Raw genomic sequence first — 9,789 nt, 5'->3', positions numbered from 1 at the left:
TAGTACTATCTGTTCTTCCAGAGAACCCAGGACCGAACCCTAGCTCCGGAGTGAGAGTTCACAAGTGGCTGTAATTTCAGCATCACAGAATCTCACAACCTCTTCAACCTCCTGGACATTATGCATGGATGTGTTGCACACGGGAAATAGCAGGTAAACCTCTTACATTTGTACAACAAAAAATAGAAAACAGAAGAGCAGTTCCTGGTTCACATAATTTGATTTTGTTGAATATTCATAGTGATAATCACAGTCAAAAAAACACTTTATTGATCAGTAATGCATTAAAAGTCACTAAAGGTAATGATCACATGAGTAGCTTAAAATCTATTTAAAAATTTGCAATAAAAATTTGCAGTCATTAAATTAATATTTTATTAATACACAAATTAATAAACATTTATATTCTCATATAGAGCTGAAAATAATACTTCCACATATTTGTTTGGCTTTTATAAATATTGCAGCTTCTAGTTAGTTTGTTGTTGGCTTTCGTAGGATTTCATTTCCAGGTATTAGCCCATAAACTCTATAAACTCATACAAAATATACTACAGGAACTTATGCCCTCTTGTGTTGAATCCAGGAAGGTTGCTATCTGTTTTCTTTTTGTCTGATCAATTTTCTCTACGTACATTACAAGGATATTTTTGTTCTTGGATTCTTCCAGTTTTGTCAAGCCGATAGCTGATAACTTGGGAATATTTAATTTTTGAATATCATTTATGATGCTATTTCCTGATGTCTGCATTATCACTGTTGTAGATTTTCAAATGGATGGCCACATGAACAGGTATTCAGGGACTGAACATGCCTTATAACTACTGTTTTTTGACTTTTTGAAAGAAGAAATCAGAAAGGCATGGTGTTTTGGGTAAGGTACTCTGTGGGGGAAAACAGGAAGGAGGACAGAATTTGAGACATAAATAAATTAATAAAATAAATAAATACAAAAATAAAGCAGAATTCAAACTATACAGGAAAATCGGATTTAATTGACAGGAAACAGTGTGGTTTTATATAGAAACCTAATTACTAAATTTTATATACTTTAATCAATCTAATGACTAATTCTCAAAAAATTAGAAAATTGAAAAAAAATGTTAAAAGTAACTTTGTAGGTTTACCAAATCATAGCAATAATGTTTCTAGATCTGTACACTTTCTATGCAATTATCCAAACCAGAAATCCAGTTGACATTTGGTTATTACATATCTTATGTCATTCTATTCTGTGATAATTCATTACTTTTTTTATCTTCTGTGGCCACACCTTTGAAGATAAATAAAAACTTTGCTAGAATATCTCTAAATTTGGATTTGCCTAGTGGTTTTTCTCTTTTAGGTTGAGATTATACGTACTTGACACAGATACCAAAAAGTGTTTCTTGCTTTGTTTAACGCAGTTAAACATTAGGAGGATGCCTGTCATCTTATCAACACCCAATTATGGAGCAATTAAATTATTTTAAATTATTTTCCTTTCATAGTTAAAATGTTTTAATGTATTTTTCTTTTGTATTTCCTTTTAAAGTAATAGAAGTTAAAAGAGAATAACTTAATGCCTATGGAAATACTGTGTCTCTCTTCAATACTTTATGCATTGCTTTCAACTTCTCGTCATTTTTTTACCAACATTTTGACCTGAGTGGTCCTTACTGCATGTAAGTAGACTCAGAATAATGAGTCAGAGGAGAATATAATTATTGTCTTTCTATTTGGGTGACTCATGCCTAAAACAATACTGTAGTTTTAGTGTCATGGTAATTTTTTAAAGACTTCCATATTTTCAGCACCCTTAAATGGAATTATATTTTTCTTTAATTATATTCATAAGACTCAATATTATAACTTTATACTATTTTATTTTCTTCTTAAATAGCTACCGGAATCTAATTATCTAACACTAGCTAACTCTTATATATGCATTCTGTCACTTGTAAACCCACAGAATGCTATATTTACATTTGAATTTGTGCAATAAAAATGATTCATGAGAAATCCTGAGGTTTCACAAAAAAAACCTTACTAAAGCTAAAAGCACACATTGCACCTGACATGATAATAGTAGGAGATTTCAACAACCCACCCTCGTTTTTGGAGAGATCTTGGAAACAGAAATTAAGCAGAGATGTAGAGGAAGTAATAGAAGTTATGAACCAAATGGATTTAACAGATATTTAAAGAACATTCCATCCTAAAATATAAGGATATACATTCTTTTCATAACCTCAGGGAACCTTCTTTAAAATTATAAACATAATCGGCCCCTCAACAAACCTTAACAGATTCAGGAAGATAGATATAATCCCATGCATTCTATCAGATCACCACACACAACGACTGGTCTTCAACAATAACGATAATAACAGAAAGCTCACATATACATTGAAGTTTAAAAATGCTTTACTCCATGACAACTTGGTCAAGGAAGAAATAAAGAAAGAATTAAAGATTTCTTAGAAATTAATGAAAATGAAGATACAACATTCCCAAACATATGTGACATAATGAAAGCAGAGCTAAGAGGAAAACTTATAGACCTAAGTGCTAGTGAAAAGAAACTGGAGAGAGCATATGTCAGGAGCTTGATAGCACATGTAAAAGCTCTAGAAAAAAAAGAACTAATTAAAGCCAAGACGGGTAGAAATCAGGAAATTATCAAACTCAGATCTGAAATCAAGGAAGTAGAAATGAAAGGACGATACAAAGAATCAACAAAACCAGGAGCTGTTTCTTTGAGAAAAACAATGAGATAGATAAACACTTAGCCAAACTTATCAGAGTTCAAAGAGAATGTATCCAAATAAAAAAAATTAGAAATGAAAAGGGAGACATAACAGAATGTGAAGAAATATAAAAAAATCAGATTCTACTATAAAAAATCAGATTCTACTATAAAAGCCTATATTCAACAAAAGTGTAAAATATAGAGGAAATGGACAATTTTGTATACAGATACCAGGTAACAAAGTTAAATCAGGAAGAAATAAACTATCTAATTAACTCCATAACTCCTGAAGAAATAGAAGCAGATATTAAAATCTCCCAACCAAACAAAGCCCAGGTCAAGATGGGTTTAGTCCAGAATTCTATCAGACCTTCTTAGAAGATCTCATACTAATATTGTCCAAATTATTCCACAAAATTGGAGAGACTGAGCACTATCACATTCCTTATATGAATCCTCAATTACTCTTATACCAAAACCCCACAAAAAATCATCACAGAAAGAGGACTTCTGACCAATTTCCTTTATGAATATTGAAGAAATAATACTCAATAAAATTCTTGCAAACCAAATCTAAGAACACATAAAAAAAATCATCCAACAGGATCAAGTAGACTTGAACCCAGGGATGGAGGGATGGTTTAATATAGAAAAATTCATAAATGTAATCCATCATGTAAACATACTCAAAGATAAGGAGCACATGATCATTTCATTAGATGGTGAGAAAGCATTTGAAAAAAATTCAACAACCCTTGTGGATAAAAGTTCTGGAAAAATCACGAATTGAAGGCTCATTTAAAACATACTGTAAAAAATATACAGCAAACCTGTAGCTAACATCAAACTAAATGGAAAGAAACATAAACCAATCCAACTAAAACCAGGGACTAGACAATCCTGCCCAACTCTCTTCCTACTTATTCAATACTGGACTCCATGTCATAGTCAGAGAAACCAGACAACAAAAGGGAGTCAAACGGATACAAATTGGAAGGGAAGATATGAAAGTATCACTATTTGCAGATGATAGGATAGTATATACTTAAGTAATCCCAAAAATTCCACCAGAGAACTTCTTAACCTGATAAATAACTTCAGCAAAGTGTCAGAATATAAAATTAACTCAAACATACCAGGAGCCTTCCTCTCCTCAATGGATAAACAGGCTGAGAAAGAAAATAATGAAATCACATGCTCCACAAAAATTTCAAATAATATATAATGTCTTGGTGTAAGTTTAATCAAGCAAGTAAATGATCTGTATGACAAGAAGTTCAAATGTCTGAAGAAAGAAATTGAGGAAGGCCTCAGAAGATAGATAGAGCTTCCATGCTCATGGATTGACAGGATTAATATAGTAAAGATGACCATTTTGCCAAATGCAATGTACACATTCAATGCAATCTCCATCAAAATTCCTACTCACTTCTTTAATAGAGATAGAAAGAGCAATTGGCAAATACATTCAGAATAAGAAAAAGCCAGGATAGCTAAACCTATCCTCAACAATAAAAGAACTCCTGGGGGAATCATCACCCCTGGACCCAAGCAGTATTACAGAGCAATAGTGGTAAAAACTACATGGTATTGGTACAGAGTCAGATGGATAGACCAGTGGAATAGAATTGAAGACCCAGAAATGAACCCACATAACCTATCGTTTGATATTTGACAAAGGAGATAAAACCATCCAAAGGAAGAAACATAGCATTTTCCAAAAATAGTGCTGGTTCAACTAGAAGTCATCATGTAGAAGAATGCAAATTATCCCATTTTTATGACCATGTACAAAGCTTAAGTACAAGTGAATCGAGGACCTACACATCAAACCAGATACACTCAAACTAATAGAAGAAAAGGTGGGGAAGAGTCTTGAACACATTGCCACTGGAGACAATTTGCTGAAAAATTACCATTGACTTATGCTCTAAGATCAAGAATTGACAAAAGGACCTCATAAACCAGCAAAATTTCTGTAAGCCAAAAGACACTGTGATTAGGACAAAACTGTAACCAAAATATTGGGAAAAAATTTTTATCAATCCTATATCTGAGAGTGTTAATATCCAAAATATAAAATGAACTTCAGAAGTTAGACTCTAGAAAGCAAAAATATCCTATTAAAAATGGGGTACAGTGAGTTAGAAAACATTCTCAGCTGAATGTTATCGAATGGCCAAGAAACAACTAAATAAATATTCAACATACTTAGTCTTCAGGGAAATTCAAATCAAAAGAAATCTGAGAATCCACCTTACACGAGTCAGAATGGCTAACATATAAATCTCAGGTGACAGCAGATGCTGGCAAGTATATGGAGGAAGAGTAAGACTCCTCCATTGTTGGTGGAATTGCAGACTGGTACAACCCTTTGGTAAATCAGTCTGAAGGTTCCTCAGAATATTTGACATTCCATGAACTTAGGACCCAGCTATACCTCTCTTGGGCATATACCCAAAAGATGGTCCAACGTACAACAGAGAAATATATTCAACTATGTTCATAGCAGTCTTATTTAAAATAGCCAGAATCTGGAAAGAACCCAGATGACCTTCAACAGAGGAATGGATACAGAAATGTGGTGCATCTACACTACAGAATATTACTCAGCTGTCAAAACAATGACTTCATGAAATTCATAGGCAAATGGAATGAACTAGAAAATATCATCCTGAGTGAGATTCTTCAATCACGAAAAACACACTTGGATGCTTTCATTGATTAGTAGATATTATCCAAAAACCTTGAATTACCCATCATGTAATACGCAGACCACATGAAACTCAAGAAGGATGAGTAAAATGCAGATGCTTCACTCCTTCTTTAAAAGGGGAACCAAAATTCCCATGGGAGGGGATAAGGAGGGAAAGTTTATAACAGAAACTGAAGGACCTGCCGTTCAGAGCCTGGCCCATATATAGCCCATACATATAGAGCACCAAATGTAGATAAGATGGATGAAGCTAAGAAGTGCAAGCTGACAATGACTGGATATTGATCCCTCCTGAGAGACACAGCCAGAATATGTCAAATACAGAGGCAATGCATCACCAAACCACTGAACCAAGAATCAGACCCCAGTTGGAGGAATTAGAGAAAGGATTGAAAGTCCTGAAGGGATTTGCAACCCCATAATAATGACAATGCTAACTAACCTGAGCTTCCAGGGACCAAACCACAACAGAAAGACTATAGATGGACTGTCCAATGGTTCCAACTGCATGTAGCAAAGGATGGTCTTGCTGAAAAACAATTGAATGAGAAACACTTTTTTTCTGACAAGGTTGGAATACTAGTGTAGGGGACAGTGGGGAGGTGTGGGGAGGCCATGGGTGGAGGTGTGTACTCCCTTATAGAAGGGTAGGGGGAAAGGTTAAGGGGCTTATGGACTGGAAACCTGGAAAAGGGAATAACATTCGAAATGTAAACAGGAAATATCCAACAATGAGACAGAGAGAGAGAGAGAGAGAGAGAGAGAGAGAGAGAGAGGTGGAGGAGGAGGAGGAGGAAGAGGAGGAAGAAGAGGAGGAAGAGGAGGAAGAGGAAGAAGAGGAAAAGGAAGAAGAGGAAGAAGAGGAAGAGGAAGAGGAGGAGGAGGAGGAAAAGGAGGAGGAGGAGGAGGAATTGAAACAGAAAGAAAACTAAACTTCCATTCTTCCCCATTCCCTCTCTTCCTCAGCTGTTGTTTAGGCAGTCATGTTAGTGAGATGCTATAAGTGTAATTTCTGGTGTTACTTTGAGACACCATCTCATAGTAAACTTTGGTCTCTTACAATCTTCTTGCCCCCTCTTCTGTAATGTTCCTCAACCTTGAATCAAGTGACATTTTGTAGATAGAGCCATTGAGACTGGGCTTGAAATTTCTATCCTGCATTTTGAATGGCTGAGACTTTAACTGTGATCTTTGTTTCAGAGACTGTAATTAATACTGTATATAAGGACACATGGCTTTGATTGTTTTTAGGTATGATACTGGCTTAAGTAAGTAAAGGGCTGTACATTCTCCCCCATAACCACAGCTTCAATAGCCTTATATATGTGGGTAAATTACCAGTACCATCCATGTTCATTGATCAGGACTTAAGCAAAATTAGAGAGCTGTTGGCTATCATCAAGCTATTTGTGCCACTGCACTGCCCTTATGGTTATCCTGACATGTTGTTCATTTTGTTTTACAGGCATGATATTCACAATTACTTGAAAATGACAAGACTGGTGATTGTAATTACATGATATACTAGAAATTTGACCTGTGCCTGGCACATCTTCTTGTATATGAATGTTGACTTTCTGATAGGCAGGAGGATGTAAAAGTTAAATTTAGTCTTAACTAAAAAAAGGAAATTAAAATTTTCCTGCTATAGCACGTTTAATTAATTGAAGCAAAACAAAATCTATTTAGTTGATGTTGGGGAAATATCATTTAACAAGATAATCCTAAATCCTTTTAAGTCATTAAATGTCACAGATAGTTATTAGCTGTCATACTACGTAAAATTGGCATCAGGATTGTGATGATGAAATATTCTCTGTTTTATGCAAATGCATAGTAATAATGAACAAAGTTATGTACCAAACTTCATGCTTCAGGTAACTAATTGCATGTATAAATTATATCTAAGATAATTTCATTTTACCTAGGTATCAAGTGCATAATAATTATGAGTAAATTATTAATTAAATATTAAAATAAGAATACTAGAGTTACCAAATGGGCATGGAAAATAAAATATATTAGAATAATGAAATATATTTATTAAAAGCCAAATGATGAAAACATTGTGTATGTAAAAGCAGCCTGGAGCTATATATCACCTTAAAGTGTTATATTGTGTTCCAGTGAGGTGGTTTAGCAGATAAAATTTCATGCAATAAAGAACCAAGAAATTAATTTGATACCTACACGTAAATGTTTGGAAGACTCCTATATTTACTACATGACCAGAACACATAAAAGGTTACACATAATATTAATAATGAGACTAATGAGAACAATTATAATAGGAAAAAGAAAAAAACAAAACTCTAGGAACATTTTAAAGAATAATGTATTGACCTTAAAATAGAAAATTCAACACATTTTCTTAGTACATTAACTATTCAAAGAAAAACTAAAAGGCTTTTACTTCATTCTATATGAAAGCAAAAACACAGCAGATGGATTGTGTAAAGAAAGAGAGAACTGCAAATTGTAAAATTAATATAGTCATTCCAGAGGAAAGAAACAGACACTAACCCAACGTTCTGTAAGTAAACATTTGAAGGATTTAGTGCATAATAATAACATATTTAATCGAACACATCTTACGATGATAAAGAAAAGAAAGCTGCAAAAATAATGCCTGAATGTATTCATATCACTTAAAATGTGGCAAGATGTCTCAAATTCAAAGATACCCTAAAATACATCACACAATTATAAATAATTTGATTTTACTATGGAATAAGTAATGTAGTATTTGCTTAGTGTTTAAGAGCACTTACTGCTTTTAAGAGCAAACACGTTCATTTTCCAACATCGATCAAGCCACTTCCAATCTGCTGTGAAAGCAGCTCCAGGTTATTTGACATCTTCTGGTCCCACCAGGTGCCTGTGTTCATGTGCACAAATCTGTACATAGACATTCACACATAACATTCTATTAAAATAAAAAGATTCATATATGTATTTTCTGCACAAATTATGAATAGTAAGCCTCCTACATATGCAAACACAATTGTTGCAATGTAATAAGAAAGGAGAAAATTCGCAAATAGGATGAAGAGTAAATTTACCATTAATGCTTACACAGTTCAGTAAGCAAAAACACTAAACATCACGATTGAAATGCAATGTAGATGTTAAAAAGAATCTAGCATTTGAATTTATGAGTGAAACTATTTATAATATATTCATTATATATATAATATATATATATATATATATATATATATATATATTCCTAATTGCCTTTCAGAGTTTAGCTAATTAATATAAAGTGATCATGTTCAGAGTTCAATTCCTGGCTGTCAGGACCAAAGCCCATGGATTTTAGATCTTGATGTCCTAGGATTTTAAATATTAATGACATAATTGATGGCAATGCACAACCCTAAAAGTCTTACCATATAAGTCACAAAGACACCATAATTTATGCTGGGCATCAGGTTAGAACTTTTATGTTTAAATGTATTCAGAGTTTCAAAAAGTGAAATGGTTGAGATTAAGAAAGGCCATTTTTCGGTTTGCTTTTATATCTCTAGTGTGCAGTTTGATTTTGGTGGATCATTACACAGTGTTTCATTTTATTTTATTTGAACAGGTGATATAAGGTAACTGTACAGATTAATGAGCCTCAGTTTGATATATCCATAATGGAGATAGCATGCACTGACTAATGTAACTACATTCTTACACTGACTTTTTTGCAATTTACTACAAGTTAGGATACTCTATTCTACTTTTAGGGAAAAATGACTTACATAGGATATAAAAATCCATAATATATTTTCAGAACTGTTTTTTTATTTTGGAATTTTTATTTATTATTCACACATGTATATAATGTACTTGATCACACCAATCATTAACTTGGTTCTTCTCTCTCTGGATAAATTCCCTTTCTAGCTTCATGTTCTTTATATTTTCCTGTTTTATTTTCTTTATAATCCATTGGTTCACTGAGTACTGCCTGCTGGGATCTTCCCTAATTCATTGTCTTAATTGTGTACAAGACTTGTGCATTCTACTGTAGATGCAGTGAGTCCATAGTTCCAATAACTGTGTCATAACTAGATGTCATGATTACATCCTCTCTCCTCAAGTTCTGTCTTCTCCTTTTCTGCAATGTTTCCCCAGCCTTATGCTCAGCTTTCTTCTTCTCACGGTCTTAGCACTTATACCAGTTACACAGAACTACAGTAATTGCTGCCCAGTACACCTATACATTTCTCTGACCACAGGCCATAAAAGCAGTAATGTATGGACAAAAACAATGAGAATTGGAACGCAGTTTGACAACATGGCCATTTAGCAAAACAGGAGTAGTAGGATCCTCTCTGTGACCATGTGAGCC

This window comes from Rattus norvegicus (genome assembly GCF_036323735.1).
Source record: "Rattus norvegicus strain BN/NHsdMcwi chromosome Y unlocalized genomic scaffold, GRCr8 chrY_unlocalized_7, whole genome shotgun sequence".
In the NCBI taxonomy this organism is placed as follows: Eukaryota; Metazoa; Chordata; class Mammalia; order Rodentia; family Muridae; genus Rattus; species Rattus norvegicus.
This window is presented reverse-complemented; position numbering follows the sequence as displayed.